The following is an 18860-nucleotide window of genomic DNA, read 5'->3' as shown; positions in this document are numbered from 1 at the left end:
GGGAGGGGTTAGGCGCTGTGTGTTAATTTAGATGAGATTGTTGGTATTGCGTGACCTAGGATTTTTGCAGTGGGAGATGGAGCGAGAGTGTAAAAGTGTGGCGATTGTTGCAGGGCCAGGGTTAGGAGAGACATCACCAGCAGCAAGCAGTAGTAGCAGTGAGAGAGACAGAAGGTGAGAGTGAGATTTGTAGGAGCGGGAATGATTATACACAGGAGAGTTAGAAGGGGAAGAGTTTCTAAGGAAACAAAGTAGTTCATGAGAGGACAGCATAGGGGATGAGAGAAGGGAGGGGGAGATATGGATAGTGTGGGGATTGTTGTTATAGGGACATGCAGTGATTTTTAGGAGAAGGGAAGACAGAGAGAGCAGAAAAGGCATAGAAAGCATTGTGTAGAAGTATAGTTATTAAGTTTACCTGTTAGTTGGTCTGCAGTTTCAACCTCCAGTGTGCTAACTCTACTTAGATCAGAGAGCCATCGGCCCAAAATGAGCCTTAAGCCTTCTCCATATGTAGGAGTGAGAAGTGATGAAGTTTTAGCTAGCAGGAATTGCACACTTGCAAATTAGAGAGGGGGTGGGGTGAAAGGCTGAACAAGTTTTAGACAATATAAGATAAAATGATTACAGGTAGACAAAATGGAGACAGAGGAAATGGTTACCAGAGGAGTCTAGTAGAAATTAAAGGGGCGTTTAAAAGCAGTCAGTTAGGCAGAAGCAGGAAGACATACCAGAGGAGTCTAGCACAGATTAAAGGGGCATTTAAAAGCAGTCAGTTAGGCAGAAGCAGGAAGACATACCAGAGGAGTCTAGCACAGATTAAAGGGGCGTTTAAAAGCAGTCAGTTAGGCAGAAGCAGGAAGACATACCAGAGAAGTCTAGCACAGATTAAAGGGGCGTTTAAAAGCAGTCAGTTAGGCAGAAGCAGGAAGACATACCAGAGGAGTCTAGCACAGATTAAAGGGGCGTTTAAAAGCAGTCAGTTAGGCAGAAGCAGGAAGACATACCAGAGGAGTCTAGCACAGATTAAAGGGGCATTTAAAAGCAGTCAGTTAGGCAGAAGCAGGAAGACATACCAGAGGAGTCTAGCACAGATTAAAGGGGCGTTTAAAAGCAGTCAGTTAGGCAGAAGCAGGAAGACATACCAGAGGATTCTAGCACAGATTAAAGGGGCGTTTAAAAGCAGTCAGTTAGGCAGAAGCAGGAAGACATACCAGAGGAGTCTAGCACAGATTAAAGGGGCGTTTAAAAGCAGTCAGTTAGGCAGAAGCAGGAAGACATACCAGAGGAGTCTAGCACAGATTAAAGGGGGGTTTAAAAGCAGTCAGTTAGGCAGAAGCAGGAAGACATACCAGAGGAGTCTAGCACAGATTAAAGGGGGTTTTTAAAGCAGTCAGTTAGGCAGAAGCAGGAAGATATACCAGAGGAGTCTAGCACAGATTAAAGGGGTGTTTAAAAGCAGTCAGTTAGGCAGAAGCAGGAAGACATACCAGAGGAGTCTAGCACAGATTAAAGGGGCGTTTAAAAGCAGTCAGTTAGGCAGAAGCAGGAAGACATACCAGAGGAGTCTAGCACAGATTAAAGGGGCGTTTAAAAGCAGTCAGTTAGGCAAAAGCAGGAAGACATACCTGTAGAGAGATGAGATGAAATAGGATTAGAATTGTGAATATTGGTCCAGTGTGCTAACTCTTGCTACTTGTAACAGAGAGCTACTTAGATCAGAGAGCCATCGGCCCAAAATGAGCCTTAAGCCTTCTCCATATGTAGGAGTGAGAAGTGATGAAATGATGTGTTTTATATAGTGAGATAGATAGATAGATACATAGATAGTGAGATAGATAGATAGAATCAGTAATATATATATATATATATATATATATATATATATATAGAGAGAGAGAGAGAGAGAGAGAGAGAGAGAGAGAGAGAGAGAGAGAGAGAGAGAGAGAGAGAGAGAGAGAGAGAGAGAGAACATTTTCTTCTAAGTGAAGAACATAGGAATTTCAAGTATTTCTATTCAAAACACATAAAACATTAAAATTGATCAGAAAACATAATTTATGCTTACCTGATAAATTCCTTTCTCCTGTAGTGTAGTCAGTCCACGGGTCATCCATTACTTATGGGATATTAACTCCTCCCCAACAGGAAGTGCAAGAGGATCACCCAAGCAGAGCTGCTATATAGCTCCTCCCCTCTACGTCACACCCAGTCATTCAACCGAAAACCAAACGAGAAAGGAGAAACTATAGGGTGCAGTGGTGACTGGAGTATAATTTAAAATTTAGACCTGCCATAAAAAACAGGGCGGGCCGTGGACTGACTACACTACAGGAGAAAGGAATTTATCAGGTAAGCATAAATTATGTTTTCTCCTGTTAAGTGTAGTCAGTCCACGGGTCATCCATTACTTATGGGATACCAATACCAAAGCTAAAGTACACGGATGACGGGAGGGACAGGCAGGATCTTTATACGGAAGGAACCACTGCCTGAAGAACCTTTCTCCCAAAAACAGCCTCCGAAGAAGCAAAAGTGTCAAATTTGGAAAATTATGAAAAGTATGAAGAGAAGACCAAGTTGCAGCCTTGCAAATCTGTTCAACAGAGGCCTCATTCTTAAAGGCCCAAGTGGAAGCCACAGCTCTAGTAGAATGAGCTGTAATCCTTTCAGGAGGTTGCTGTCCAGCAGTCTCATAGGCTAAACGTATTATGCTACGGAGCCAAAAGGATAGAGAGGTAGCAGATGCTTTTTGACCTCTCCTCTGTCCAGAATAAACGACAAACAGGGAAGAAGTTTGTCGAAAATCTTTAGTTGCCTGTAAATAAAATTTCAGGGCACGGACTACGTCTAGATTGTGCAGAAGTCGTTCCTTCTTTGAAGAAGGGTTAGGGCACAATGATGGAACAACAATCTCTTGATTGATATTCTTGTTAGTGACTACCTTAGGTAAGAACCCAGGTTTAGTACGCAGAACTACCTTATCTGAATGAAAAATCAGATAAGGAGAATCACAATGTAAGACTGATAACTCAGAGACTCTACGAGCCGAGGAAATAGCCATTAAAAACAGAACTTTCCAAGATAACAGCTTGATATCAATGGAATGAAGGGGTTCAAACGGAACACCCTGTAAAACATTAAGAACCAAGTTTAAACTCCACGGTGGAGCTACAGTCTTAAACACAGGCTTAATCCTAGCCAAAGCCTGACAAAAAGCCTGAACGTCTGGAACTTCTGACAGACGTTTGTGTAAAAGGATGGACAGAGCTGAGATCTGTCCCTTTAAAGAACTTGCAGATAAACCCTTTTCTAAACCTTCTTGTAGAAAAGACAATATCCTAGGAATCCTAACCTTACTCCATGAGTAACTCTTGGATTCGCACCAGTGTAAGTATTTACGCCATATCTTATGGTAAATTTTCCTGGTAACAGGTTTCCTAGCCTGTATTAAGGTATCAATTACTGACTCCGAAAATCCACGCTTTGATAAAATCAAGCGTTCAATTTCCATGCAGTCAGCTTCAGAGAAATTAGATTTTGATGTTTGAAAGGACCCTGAATTAGAAGGTCCTGTCTCAGAGGCAGAGACCAAGGTGGACAGTGCTTAACATGTACAGATTGACTTTTATTTAAAGTAGCATCAATGCAATTAGTACATAAATTTCTATTGGGCTCCACCTTGGCTTTTGAACATATTGCACAAAGAGATTCCTCTGTGTCAGACATGTTTAAACAAACTAGCAATTAGACTAGCAAGCTTGGAAATACTTTTCAACTAAATTTACAAGCAATATGCAAAACGTTACTGTGCCTTTAAGAAGCACACAAAAACTGTCACAGTTGAATAACAATGAACCGGATTAGTTATAGAAACCAAATTTTCACAGTAAAAGCATAAATTTAGCAAAGGATTGCACTCATTAGCAATGGATGATTAACCCTTAATATCAGAAAAAACGGATAACAATTGAAAATATAAGCGTTTTTATCACAGTCAAAGCACAGTCTCACAGGTCTGCTGTGAGTGATTACCTCCCTCAAAACTAGTTTTGAAGACCCCTGAGCTCTGTGGAGACGTCCTGGATCATGCAGGGAGAAAAAGACAGACTGTGACTGAATTTCTGATGCGTAGTAAAAGCGCCAAAATAGGCCCCTCCCACTCACAATACAACAGTGAGGGAAGCTCAGTAAACTGTTTTAATTTAAAACAAAACAACAGCCATGTGGAAAATAACGCCAAAACAATTTTCACCAAGTACCTCAGATATATTAAACAATTTAACATGCCAGCAAACGTTTTAAATCCAATTTATGGAATTGTCATTAAAAGCTGCTGCTAGTCGCTCCACTGCAAGTTAGGCTAAAAGTTATATGCATACAGTATTTTCCCAGTGAAGTGCCATTCCCAGAAATACTTAAGTGTAAACATACATACATATCAGCTTGATACCAGTTGCTACTACTGCATTTAAGGCCTGTACTTACATTATATCGGTATTAGCAGTATTTTCTCAGTCAATTCCATTCCTTAGAAAATAATATACTGCAACATACCTCTTTGCAGGTGAACCTGCCCGCTGTCCCCTGATCTGAAGTTACCTCACTCCTCAGAATGGCCGAGGAACAGCAAATGGATCTTAGTTACGTCCGCTAAGATCATACACAAAACTCAGTAGATTCTTCTTCAAATTCTGCCTGAGAAGAAACAACACACTCCGGTGCCATTTAAATAACAAACTTTTTGATTGAAGATATAAAAACTAAGTTTAATCACCACAGTCCTCTCACACATCCTATCTATTAGTTGGGTGCAAGAGAATGACTGGGTGTGACGTAGAGGGGAGGAGCTATATAGCAGCTCTGCTTGGGTGAACCTCTTGCACTTCCTGTTGGGGAGGAGATAATATCCCATAAGTAATGGATGACCCGTGGACTGACTACACTTAACAGGAGAAAGATATATTTTATATTTGAAGGTATTAGACTGGGAAGGGTTCAAAAGTGTATTACATGAGTATTTATGTGTGGAGTTAAATATTTATATTTAGAGTTGGTAGAAATGTCCTAAAAGGTTGTCAATATTGTTTTCAATATAATATAATGTTTTTTTAATTGGATCAGTTTCTGTGTTTCTTGATCAAATGAATGCTATTTAAATGATGACCCTGCATAATGATGTGATAATGAATGGCAATAAGATTATTATGAGATTTATTTGGTTTTAATTATGTTTGTTCTTTCTTGGTAAATGACTGCTGGGATTGGGATGCGGAGTTCTTGCATTGAAAACTATGTACATTTAATATGTTATAAATTGCTTGTGCTTTTAAAGGGACATAAAACCCATTTTTGTCTCTTTCTGATTTTATAAAGATAATCCAATTTAAAATAACATTCCGATTTACTTTTATTATCTAGTTTGCATTATTCTGTTGACATCCTTTGTTGAAAACATTTCTAAATAGCCCCAGTAGCTGCCTGAATGGTGGCTGCACATAGAGGCCTTGTGTGATTGGCTCAAACCATGTGCATTGCTATTTCTTTAACAATGTATATCTAAAGAATGAACCAAATTAAATAATAGAAGTAAATTGTAATGGTGTTTAAAATTGTATTCTATATCTGAATCATGAAATAATATTTTGGGTTTCTTGTCCTTTAAACACAAATTAATAATGTGTACTAATGTAAACATTTTTAAAAGTGTAAGCACTTTCTGAATCACAAAGTATTTTTTTTTATTTTATTTCATCCCTTTAAATAAAGTAGAATTGCATAATCAACAAGTGCATGATTAAAAGACAATGCAATAGCACTTGCTCTGAATTTTAAATGAGCAGTTGATTTTATTTGACAAATTTCAAAATGTACTACAATTTGCCAGCCTATTGTATCACGTGACAGCCATCAGCCAATATTTAGACTCATAGGCATCACTGTGAAACCCATGCACATGCTCAGTGGTAGCTGGCTTACCTCAGAAAATGTGAATATAAAAAGACTATATACAATTCCATAATGGATGTAAGTTGAAAGCTGCATGCCTTATCTGAATCATGAAAGATTTATTTTGACAGTATGTATTAAGCATATATTTTGTCATGATTAAAACCTGGGAGCCCAGGGAAATTGTGTGTAGAGTTTGAATTCTAAGTGTTTTAGCCAGATTAATTCTGGCCTCTCTCTTTTTCTTCAAGATTTACTAGGCATTTTAATCTTTAATGTTTAATAACCAAAAAAAAGCTGAGAAAACAAATAACTACTGATATGATTATAAGGAAGAGTGTGAAGCACAATTACAGCCATGAAGTAGTATAGAGACATTCAAAATAGCCCTTAAACATAGGGCATCGAGCCCACAAGTAAAAGAAGCAACAGTCGTACATCAGCTGATTCTTAACTTCTCCACTACATCAGACAAGGCACCGCATGCATTTACACATAACAGGGCACATTTATTTCATAAGATGCTGACAGCCATGAGCCATCAAATGTGGGATTAAAGGCCAGTCCTACAGGAGGAAACAAAACACCCCTAACAACAGAGCGTAATCCCTCGGCTTTCTCATGATTTCTTTGTTATTTTTTTGCCTCCAGCAAGGAGGATGGTGAAACGTGGAGTACTGATCTACACATTGATTGAAAGGGGTTCTCAAACTGATGTGAGACTAAATATTCCTCTAAGAGAGCTGGGAATAGGATAGTGGGATGTAAAGGGGTTCATTGGCAGCAGAAGTATTTCTTCCATGGGAGTTTATCACTTGCCTGCCACAGGTGTCACTGGGCCTGGTCATGCAGCCTCCTCCTGTTGGCCTTGTTAGTGTACTCCTTCCTTAGATCCTGTGTCAGTGCATACTACACAAGATGGGCTCTCCTACTGGAACCAGGTCCCCTGCAGCTTGGTAAGCACAGTAGTGTGAATGCTGATAGATAATTTAGTACTTGCACTCACATAGCCTACAGGCTATTAGCATGAACATGTACACATGATTTATATAGCCTAGGAACATAGTTATATTCACTAACTAACACCACATACAGTTTGCACATCACAACCTCTTGTTGCATCATGTAAATTAAGGATTAGGCACCCAGTTTCTTAGGCATGTGATGGAGCAAATCCCCTCTTCTGTCCCTGTTGCTAAGTGCAGGGACATACTTTGATCTCATTGAGCACAAAGGCAAGTCTGTGGCAGCCACCTATTTCAACAATGTTTCTTCCAACATGCCACAAACTCCTAGAAGTTATATTATCATAGCTGGAAAATAACAGTTTGTTCTTTCTTTCTTTCTTTCTTTCTTCTATAGACGGATACAATCTTGGTTGTGTTTATACACACATACCTAATAAATGTAGTAAATAGAAACCACCCTTTAATAATTCTCACTTAAAAAGAAATAGGAAAAGGGTTACAGGAGAGTAACGAATTCAGGTACTGACCCTGATAATAAAGTATCCCCAATACAGGGCTAGATTATGAGTGGAGCGCTATTTTGTGCTAATGATTGTGTGTTATCTTCACTAGGAGGAGTTTTTTTTGCATTTGATCGCATTTGCCCTACTATGACAAGTTGAATGTAAAAAGTTATTGTGGCAAGTGTCACGTTTGATTGCATGTTAGTAATATGGCTAATTCAAAAGAATGGTTCAAAAAGTTAAGAGAAGAGATCATCGCACTTCACAAACAAGGAACAGGATACAAAAGATAGTGAAGCACTGAATGTCCATAGAGACACCGTTGGAAGCACAGTTGACAAGTTCAAAGTTAAAGGAACAGTAGTTACACTACCTGGATGGGGCAGAAAAAGGAAGCTATCAAAGGCGGCAACCCAGATTTCTGAGAGGCAGATTGAGAAAAACCCTTGAGTGACTGCAAAAGACTTGAAGCAAGACCTGGTGGTAACAGGCACTGAGGTAATAAACACAGAAGGTTTCCATACCAGAACTCCAAAATGTACACCACCCTACTTAGCCAAAAGCAAAATTTGGCTCCAATATGCTCAAAAGCAGATAAATAAGCCACAGACGTTTTGGGATTCTGTTCTGTGGAGCGGATGAAAAAAAAATTAACTTTTTAGATCTATGGATGAGTGGTTTGTTTGGAGGAAGAAGAATGAATCCATACGCTGAAAAGAACACTCTGCCTACAGTTAAGCATGGTGGTGGCTTGGTGATGCTTTTGGGCTGCTTTGCATCCCCTGGCACTGGAATCTGCAGCGAGTGTAAGACAAGATGGATTAATTGAAGTATTAGTAAATCCTAGGATAAAATGTCATGCTGTTTGTGAGGAAGCTGAAGCTTGGCGTCATTGGGACATTCCAACAGGACAATGGTCCCAAGCATACCTCAAATTTCACAAAGGCTTGGTTGTAGAAGTAGTCCTGGAAGATTCTACAGTGGCCATTACAGTTACCTGACTTGAACCCCATAGAAAATCTCTGTGAGATTTGAAGAAGGAACCCTTTTTCTTTCAGAAAAGTCCTCATATGCTGTTAACTAAAATAATGTGAAAAAAGTGAATGATATTAAAAACATAATGAAGGGTGGAGAAAACATGAAACATCTCTGTGTCTTTAATAAAATCTTGATTATTCCATCACTAAAGTTAAGGTATAATTGGAATATTATTACAAAGACCAGAGATTCATATGTTTCTAGTTTAAAATTATCAAATAAATTTAAAGAGGCATGATGAATGGGTTTAAAATAAAAACTGTTTAAAAATGTAATCAGAGGACCAGTCAGCTGCATTAAAAATTTGGTGATGAGAAGACAGAATTTCAAAAAAAACTTTAGATGCTCCAGAACCGAATGAGCTGAAAAAGAAAATTCATTCCAGCTTTGTTCTTTACCCATTTGTCAGGGTACCAGGAACAAGACAGATACGCAAAATGCAAAATTAATCACACTTTATTTATAAAATAATAAAAAAAATATAACAAAAGCCAAATGACAAGCCAGGAGTCAAAGCCAGAGCAAATATCAGTGCGAGCCGGGTCAGGAACCAAAGCGAGTAGGTCAGATGGAGCCGGGGGTCAGGAATATGAATACAGCAAAGTCAGGAACAAGCCAGGGATCAGAACCAGAATGGACGTCAAACAAACCAGGTTATACATAGAGATAGGAACACACAGAGATCAGATACAATGCAAGGGCAATGGCAAACAGGACTGAGGCACTTAAATAGGGATGATGACATTGTCATTCTGGGACTGCATCCTGTCTCTCTCTGATGATGTTCTCAAGTTTTTCCATAAGGAGGGAGGTCTGGGAGTAGGAGGAGCGTTATACACCACTCGCTACAGGACAAAAGAAAAGACAGGTGAGTCAAAATGGCAGCCAAGGATAAAAAGCTGCAATAGCTATTGAAAGTTCAGGGAGAAACACTGACACCTATTTAACCCACCTAACAATGGAAATGGAAGAGACAGGAGTATGAGGAGGAACAAAAGAAATTAAGAGTTGGTATCAAGAAGAAGTTCTGCAAATTGAAGTTCTGGATTTATATTCTTTGAAACATTTAACAACACACAACGAAGGTTCAGAATGAAGCTAAGGATAGAATATAGAATAGGAAAGAGTCATAGTTCTATGGGACAATTAAACAATGACACCTTCAGGATAAAAATGTTTAGAATTAAAATCTAAAGCTTGTACATCAGCGTTTCTACAAAAAAATATTAGACAATCATTGACAATCTGGCCCCTCCAACCATAGCTCAGAAACCACACTCTCATCCTCAGGCCTGGCATATTCCTCTGACACGGTACCTACACAGATGTTCCCGTACTGCTGAGCGACACTGGGAGAAATCTCGGAGTTCAGCTGACTTTCTTCACTACAAGTTCATCCTGAACTCCTAGTATTCCTAGACTTACCTCCTTCCTTACTAACCCGTGTCACTAACTGTCTTTCTCACATCTCATCTTGGATGTCCTCTCACTACCTTAAGCTAAATCTCTCCAAAACTGAACTCCTTAACTTTCCCCTTCTTCCAATGCCTCCGACCCCCAAAATTTCTATAACTGTTGATAATTCCATCATAACCCTACCAACATGCTCGATGTCTTGGAGTCACACTTGACTCAGATCTTTCCTTCACTCCTCACATTCAGTCCTTGGCTAAAGCCTGCCGCTTCCACCTTAAAAACATCTCTAAATTTAGACATTTCCTTACACAAGATACAACTAAGATTTTAATCCACTCTCTCATCCTTTCCCGCCTCAACTACTGCAACTCCGTCCTCTCTGGTCTACCTAGCTGCCTCATAGCTCCTTTACAATCCATTATGAATGCCTCTGCCAGACTCATTTTCCTTACTCGTTGCTCTTCATCTGCGTAGCCTCTTTGCCAATACCTTCAGTGCTTCCTCTTGCCTCTAGGATTAAACATAAAATCCTCACTCTGTCATACAAAGCTCTCAACTGCACTGCTCCCCCCTACATTTCAGAACTTGTCTCCAGATACTCTCCCTCCCGTCCCTTCAATCAGCTAAGGATCTCCTCTTCTCCTCCTCTCTTGTTACTTCCTCACATTCCCGTTTACAGGACTTCTTCAGACTGGTCCCCATCTTGTGGAACTCCCAGCCTCGCTCCATAAGACTCTCCCCTAGTTTTAACAGATTCAAGCACTCCCTAAAAACTCTACTATTCAGGGATGCATACAACCAACACTAACCTTTCCTAACTCCATTGCTTTCCTCTTGAACCCCTTAGAATGTAAGCCCTTGAGCCCAGCTGTTTGAAGATCACCTTCATAAGAGCTGACTACAACAGCGAAACTCTTGGCAGGGGCCCTCTACCCACTTGATCCCTACAAAAGCTATCCTGTATACCGACTATGTTTACAGCACTGCAGAATCTGTTGGCGCTCTACAAATACTTGATAATAATAATAGACACAAAAGGGTAGCAAGCTGTTTAAGAGTTAACAAATGGTTAGCAGGCCAAGATTTAAATAGAGCAAAATTATATCCATATTCCAGAAAAAAAATGTATTTGGAAGAAGGGGTCTTTTAAGTTTCATGGCTTTAACAGTCTACAAACTTAAGGTTGTTTACCCGCAGGCGAGTCATGAATTAAATCATGATGAGCGGAAATGACTGAATGAGAATCATTAATGGATTTATAAGCTAGACCCAAATCAAATAAACGAGAAAGAAAATTTAGAATGTGATTTACATTGGCTGAATTGGGATCCAAGTCTTGTTGAATACACCAGTGACACCATCTGGACCATGCAGAAAGGTAGCCTTTACGGGTTCCTGGAGCCCATGTTTCTTGCTAAGGAGATGAGAGCTTTCAGAAAGGCCTTCACATGACCAGGATCACCTGATATGGTCCATGCTACTAATTTCATGAATTCTTAAAAAACGAAAACATGGAAATTGCTTTTGGGATTGGACAGAAGATTGGGGGTTAAAGGTAGAAGAACAGGAAGTTGGTAAGACATCTCTAATATGGATGGATACCATGGTTGGGATGGCCAAAGAGGAGTGATGATCGTCAAGGAAAATAAATCCCTGCAAACAAATGACAGAGTCCATGCAATCATTGAATATGGAGGGAACACATAAGCTGCTTGAGGATTCCAATGATGAAGAAATGCATCTATTGCCTTTGTTTCCGGATCTGGGTGCCAACTGAAATATGGACATAACTGGAAGTTCAAGCGAGAAGTGAATAAATCTATGGTAAAAGGACCTCTCAAAGATTGGAGAGAAAGAAATCTTGTCTATTTAACTTCCAATCACTTAAGTCTTTCAGATGAAGAGAATCCCAGTCCGCTGATGAATCTGAAAGACCTGTAATATTCCTCTCTGAGCATAGATGAATGAAATATTTCATAATATTGTGAAAGATTTTTGGATTTGGTTCCTCCGAGATGACTTAGATAATGAATCGCCAAAATATTGTATTGGCCATACGAAGAAGAATGGACAATGGAGAAGAACCTCTCACAAAATTTTTGACCACAAAATCACCAGCCAAAAGTTCCAATTATTGATATGAAAAATGTTTTTTTCTGACAGTGACCATTTTGATTTAATCGATGGACTGCAATGAGCCTCCTAACCATAGCAACGGGCATCTGATTCTATGATTAGGTCAGAGAGTTTTTAAAAAATTGCTCTTCATTCCAAGCTTCCATATGAGCAAGCCACCATTCTAATTCCTCTTTGGCTTCTAAAGATAATGGAATAAGATGAGCATAGGAAAAACCCTTCTGACAATAGAAGATCTTCAGGAGTTGTCATTCTCGGTAATGTAAAGAGGCAGGAAAAATAGCCTGAATAGAGGATTAAAGTAACCCAACTATTATAGCTATTGTTCTGATTGAAACAAATAGTTTGGAAAGGGTTTTTGAAAATTCTTTCTTGTTATTTTTTTTATCTTCTGTAAGGAAGCCTTAAGGTAGAGTTTATAGTCTTTATTTTAAATTCCAGAAAAACTAATGATTTTGTTGGGGAAAGAACCGACTGTTGTTTGTTGACAATGGAATCAACACTTTCTAGAAGAATGATTGTTGTTTGTAATTGAAGTTGAAATGAGACAAAATTATGATTCATAAAAAGAATATCGTCAGAGTATATAATTAATTGAATTCCTCGAAGCCTTAACCAAGAAACCACTGGTTTTAAAAGTTTTATGAAAATCCAGGGTGCTGAGGAAAGTCCAAAAGGGGGACATGTAAAACTCCAAAAATTGATTCCTCCAAGAAAAAACAAGAATTTTCCACTGATCTGGGTGGATTGGAACTGTAAGATAAGCATCTGAAAGGTCCAATCTTACTAACCAATCGTTGTCTATGAGGCATTCTCAAAGAAGATGATTCTCTCCATTTTTAAAGTTGTGATAAAGTACATAAGAATTTAGAGTTCTGAGATTGATTACAAAGCAAAATTGACAATTTTTCTTTTTTTACTAGAAAAAGGTTGCTTAAAAAATTGTCTTTTGAATTTGAGGCTGGCAAAATTGCTTTTTTTTGAGAAAGAGATTTTAAATCTCTTTTTAAACCAGAATTTTGTCTTCTTGAGAAAAAAATAATGGCTTTTAGTTTTAGAATTTGAATGGGAATGGAAGTAAATTCTATTGATTTTACCTTTTACAGCGTGTAAAACCCAAGGATCTGCTGATATGTAGCTTCAATTGTGAGCAAAAAGATGGGAAGTCTGCCACCAATTATATGAGAGAAAGAAGGAGAATTGAGAGGCCATTGTTGAATTACCTGATGGATAACATGCTCTGGTTTTGAAGCATGATCTTCTAGGGTATAATGGTCTTGCCCAGGTGAGGAAAAAACAGTTTGAGGGACCTTTGGGTCTCTGATATTGGTACTAGGCATTGATTGGATAGTTATACTGAGATAATTGAAACCTGGTAATGTAGGAGGAACGACCGGGAAAGTGGCATCTGACTTTCACGGCCTTGTTGTAGAAATTTGGTGAATAAAATATCTTCTTAGCAGAAGATTTTACCTTATTTAATGTGGTAACATTGTTAATATAACTATTAAGATCTTTTAAAATTGGGCCCTAAAATAAAAGACCGTCAGAATTTGATGATAACTCATTTGAGGCAGAGTCACAAATTTTAGGGTCAATTTTTCTGAGGATTTTCTTTTTCTCTGTTCAATTGCAATGGCAGCATTAGTATTGCCTATAAAGCAAAGGATATGTTGTACCCATTCTCTAATGGTGTTAGGTGTTAGGGGCAAGAGTATCTTCATTTAATTTTGCTTGGTCTGCTATTTCAAACTATTTAGTAATTAGACTTACAGTATCTAGTAATTTCTCCTGACATTCTTTCCAGGCCTTATCCATTCCTTTCTTTATTTTATAACCTGGTACCCCAATATACCTTAGAACTTTTGGGTCTATTCCAGGGGTGCCCTTCAAACAGATGAATATCTCTGACAATATCCTTAAAGGGACAGTAACGTCAAATTATTCTATACTGAAAAGTAAAGCTAGGAAGGCTCAGGAGCAGCATTGTAGAACTGAGAGCTAGATGAACACACCAGGTGAGCCAAGGACAAAAGGTCTATATGTATAACCAATCACCAATTAGTTCACATTAGTGCATTACTGCTGCTGCTGCTGCTGCTGTGACTATATAGGGATGCTTTTTACCAAAGGATTTTATCAAGGGTGTAACTTGCCTCTGCCAGCAGTTGAAGAATTTAGGTAGACTGGCTGTGTTTGTGGATCTGTTTCATAGTTTGGCTCAACACTATTCTGTTCTTAATATTTTGTTCTTCATGCTCCTCTAAGTGAACCTTATGATGATCTTCTTAAAAAAAGAATAATTTGCTACACATTATAAATGTATTTATAAAAAGGAAGACAGCATAATTAAGTAAATGACATATTATTTATCTATCTTACAGAAATGTGGAAAGGAAACCTACTTGGGCTGATGCCCTGCAATAGCTGCTCAGAATCAGCAGTGCCCTCCACTGTACACACATATGCCAGGGATCTATATCTTTTATTTACATATACTTCCTTGGATTATAAGTGATTACGAAAGATGATCCATACCCTGTCTCCATTGCATACTCATTCACATTATTCATTTTCTTTTTAATCCTCTTCTGCAGTCCAGCAGACACTTATTATTGTCAAGTGAACATACTAAAGCATGGATCTCCTTTGTAATCATTTTTGGATTGCAAACATTAGGCTGCATTAGCTCAGGTCTCTGATCTTATGCTTCAATAAGAACCTCTTTCTCATAATTGTTGTACCTTTCCTTCCTTAATCAAACCATAGATGTTGTTGGGTCAGTGTATTCTGCTCCTACTCGTGTGATTGTGGCCTATCCCTAACTGCCTGTTATTGCCTTTCTCCCTCTACATGTCCTCTACAGACATACCCTAATGCTCAAAATGATGTTTTACTTCAAAAACTACAAAGTCAATTAGGTTAAACATTAAATACAATGGATTACTGTTAACACCTACTCAGTTATTCACACAATGTAACCTGTGGGAGCACGGAAACTGTGTGTCAAACAGAAACTGAAGAGTAATTTTGTGAAACGATAATTTTATGTAAACATGGCCTATGTCTTTTTTCCAATTGTTTTACCTTTCTGAGTTATCAAAAGATCACATAAGTCAAGAAAATGGTTAGCAGTGACTGACAGCAATTAAAGGATAAGATAATGAAGGGGGTAATAAAAGGAACAGGAGATTCAATAATCTTACAAAAGATGAGAGACAAGCTATTAAGACGCTAAGTGAAAAATACATCTTAGTGAAAGCTGCTGACAAGGGAGGTACTACTATTGTATTGGATACAAAATATTATATAGAAGAAATTAATACCTAATTACAGAACAAAAGTACCTATAAATTGTTATCAGTGGATCCTGTCTTTAAGATCCAGAGGGAAATTAAACATATTTTGGCTAAAGCAGTTGCTAATGGGGTGATAGATAATAAATTGTCTAATTATGTATACATAGATCATCCAAAAATACCTATATTTAATACGGTCCCCAAAGTGCATACAAGTGTTGAAAATCCAACTGGAAGACCTATTCGAGACAAGATACTACAGCCAGAAGTATTAAAAATATCAGCTTATATTAAAGATACAGGTGATTTTTTTAAAAAATTGCAAGATTTACATCTGCCTGGTTCTAAATATATTTGATTTACACTTGATGTTAAGAGTTTTTATACCTCAATTAAATACAAAACAGTAATTTGTAATGTTAAAAAACTTTTAACAAATAGTATTTATAGCTCTATACAATTTGAGTTTATTGAGGAATTACTGTGTCTTGTGTTATATTGGAATTACTTCCTGTGTCAGGATAGTTGGTTGTACAGGTTAAGGGGACAGCCATGGGATCCAATGTCGCACCAGCATATGCCAACCTGTTCATGAATTTTTTTGAAGAGAATTATGTCTATGCCAATGAATTGTTTAAAGAATAGGGCACAGCCTGGTGGCATTTCATTAACGAAGTGTTTGACATGTGGTGGGGTGACAATGGATCCCTAGAAAGATTTGTTTAATCTCTAAATACAGCAGTCACAGGTGTTGAATTTCATTCTCTTTTAGTGAGATATCTGTAGATTTTCTAGATACAAGGATGTATAAAGGTTGACCTATATAGAAAACCATGTTGTCCTATGACAGCTTATATCCAAAAAAAATTAAAGGAATCACTGCCAATAAGTCAGTTGCTCAGGGTGAACCAAAATGTAAATGATGTACAAAAATTACAAATTAGAATGAAGGAGATGGGTGAAAGATTTGTACCCAGAGCAACTGATACAACAGGAGATAAATAAAGGGGATTGTTCAGTTACCAATACATAAAAATGTATATAAAGATGAATTAGTTAAATTGATTAAAAGACATCAGACATCTATCTATCTAACCATTTATCTATTAATCTATTGTTATATATGCATCCATCTAGGGGACCAGATTACTAGTGGCTCACTAAGTTTGTTTTTGCTGTTTATTTTGAGCGAACTGTGCTCAAAATAAAAATCAAAGCAGCCGGATAAGCACACATATTACACACAAGTTAAAAAAAAAATTGTCGTATTCGTTATCACTTGTGCACTAACCCGACACAGCGCAAAATCAACTGCGCTAATGGCGAAGGTGCGTTAGGAATACTTTATATACCATACCCCCCAACTGTCCTGATTTTCTCGGGACAGTCCCGATTTTAGGGGTCTGTCCCCCTGTCCCGGGTTGCTAGTCATCTGTCCCGATTTTCCCCATGCATGGGCCCATACTCAGAAGCAGCTGGCTTTGCTCTCACATGGTTAGATACCTGTTAGATTCCCTGTGGAAAAGGAATGGTGTGTGGGTTAAGCAGGAGTAAGAAGGCTGTATACACTCTGTCCACGGGTAATGGTGATCTCTCTAACCTACCTCTGGTAGTGATGATGTCTAACCCCTGATGATAATACTAGCATGCCTTCAGTTTTATACAATGAGCAGTGCTAATACCAGGGTAACGAACAGTGGCAGCCGCAAACTGCCAGCTAATGTGCTTGCCAACCCCAGGACCCCATAAAATGAATTACAGATACCCATATATGATGTAGTATGTGTGTCTATCTGTATCCATAACTATGTGTGTGTATGTATAAGTTTATGCTATGTAGTGTGTGTGTGTCTGCATGTATAAATGTACGCTATGTAGTGTGTGTATGTGTATCTGCATGTATAAGTGTGTATCTGCATGTATAAGTGTATGCTATGTATTGTGTGTGTGTCTGCATATATAAGTGTATACTATGTAGTGTCTGTGTATCTGCATGTATAAGTGTATGCTGCATTTATAAGTGTATGCTATGTAATGTGTGTGTGTGTGTATCTGCATGTATAAGTGTATACTATGTAGTGTCTGTGTATGTGCCTGTATAAATGTATGCTATGTAGTGTGTGTGTGTATCTGCATGTGTAAGTGTATGCTATGTAGTGTGTGTGTATCTGCATGTATAAGTGTATGCTAAGTAGTGTGTGTGTATCTGCGGTCCTGGAGCTTTCTACCCGCAGTGAGTCTCGGCCAAACCGCTTTCCAATAGAGCTCAAAGGAAGATTTCAACCCCGAGCGAGCAGAGCCAGCTAGACATCTCCCAGGGACCAATCACGGGAAGCCTGTGTACGAGGCGCGTGATTTTTAATCTACCGGGGAGAAAGCGGTTTGGCTGAGACTCACTGCGGGTAGAAAGCTCCAGGACCGGAGATCGTGTTCAAGAAGACTTTAATCGAAACCATCTGGAGATAAAACAGATTAGAATCCAATCGCAAGTGCACTTGCAGGAACTTTTTGACAACATTAGCAGAAACGCTGAATTCAGACTGCAAATATATTTCATTCATACCTACACTGTGACTTTACTCATACAGAGTGCGCACGTACATCATCCTGTATAACCACTGCGCTTACATATCACTTAACTGCAGTAACAACTAATTATTCAGATTCCCTCACTAGAGTTATATATATGTCCTTGTATAAGATTGGATCAAAGCACTTACTGTATCGCTCTCTGCAGTTTTAGGTTAATATCCATACCGCAACAAAATTGTACTATTTATCTGCAACAAATACGTTACAACTCATTGTATTTTCATTAGGTTCATACCGCAACAGTATTGTACTATATAACTATATATCTGCAACAAATCCGATACAACTCACTATATTCAGTAGGTTATATACACTGCAATAATTGCAGGAACTTTATAACTCATTAACTCATTTTTTATTCATTGACTTATTATTGATTTATCAAACAATGAATAACTTTGACATCTCAATTAATTTGTAACTCAGCATTTTTATACAGTCTATAGAAAGAATTTATGTATTTTTGACTGAGATTTGACAAGGTTGGCCAACCGGTTTCTAACAAGGTTTTGTTAAGGTTAAGAGACAAAAATGTATTATCAATTTTTTTTGAAAATAATTTTTATACTGTTTCATAGTTGAATAAAATAGTTTTTATTATTAACCACATTTTAAGCTTTGACTCTTTCCTTATGGGGTATTTGCTTTGAGCGCTAGAAAGTCTCATCTCTACAATACACACCCTATAATCCCTTGAAGCATAGAGGAAGCTTAAATAGACTTTGTAGCATACCACCTACAGCGCATAGTTCATAGCTCTTCAACAAAAGGTTAATTAAATACACAGCTCACATAGCCATACCAGTGGTTTGAGCTTGTGTTTTGATTTGCTGCCTAAGTGTATTAAAATATATGACTTTATTTAGAATTGTATTTAAATTACGTTGGTCATATGATTTTTTAAGCCCCGTCCACCACATTCCAAATGTTTTGCCATGGGGGGGGGAGGTGTTCCTCTT

General features: G+C 38.2%; 1 protein-coding gene across 6 annotated transcripts in view; it reads right to left on the bottom strand.

Moving 5' to 3' along the window:
- The window catches only part of LOC128656084 (alpha-1,4-N-acetylglucosaminyltransferase-like), a 179920-nt gene that overhangs the window by 54272 nt on the left and 106788 nt on the right, over positions 1–18860 (bottom strand). The window contains exon 1 of one of the 6 annotated variants that reach the window (XM_053709769.1): positions 419–854. The exons of the other annotated variants lie outside the window; for them this stretch is intronic. The gene's annotated coding sequence lies outside the window, so the exon portion shown is untranslated. Of the gene's footprint in view, positions 1–418; positions 855–18860 lie in introns of those variants that run through there. 6 annotated transcript variants of the gene reach the window in all.

Source organism: Bombina bombina, chromosome 4 (assembly GCF_027579735.1).
Source record: "Bombina bombina isolate aBomBom1 chromosome 4, aBomBom1.pri, whole genome shotgun sequence".
Lineage (NCBI taxonomy): Eukaryota > Metazoa > Chordata > Amphibia > Anura > Bombinatoridae > Bombina > Bombina bombina.
The sequence above is the reverse complement of the archived record's forward strand: the minus strand, read 5'-3'. Positions and strand labels throughout refer to the sequence as shown.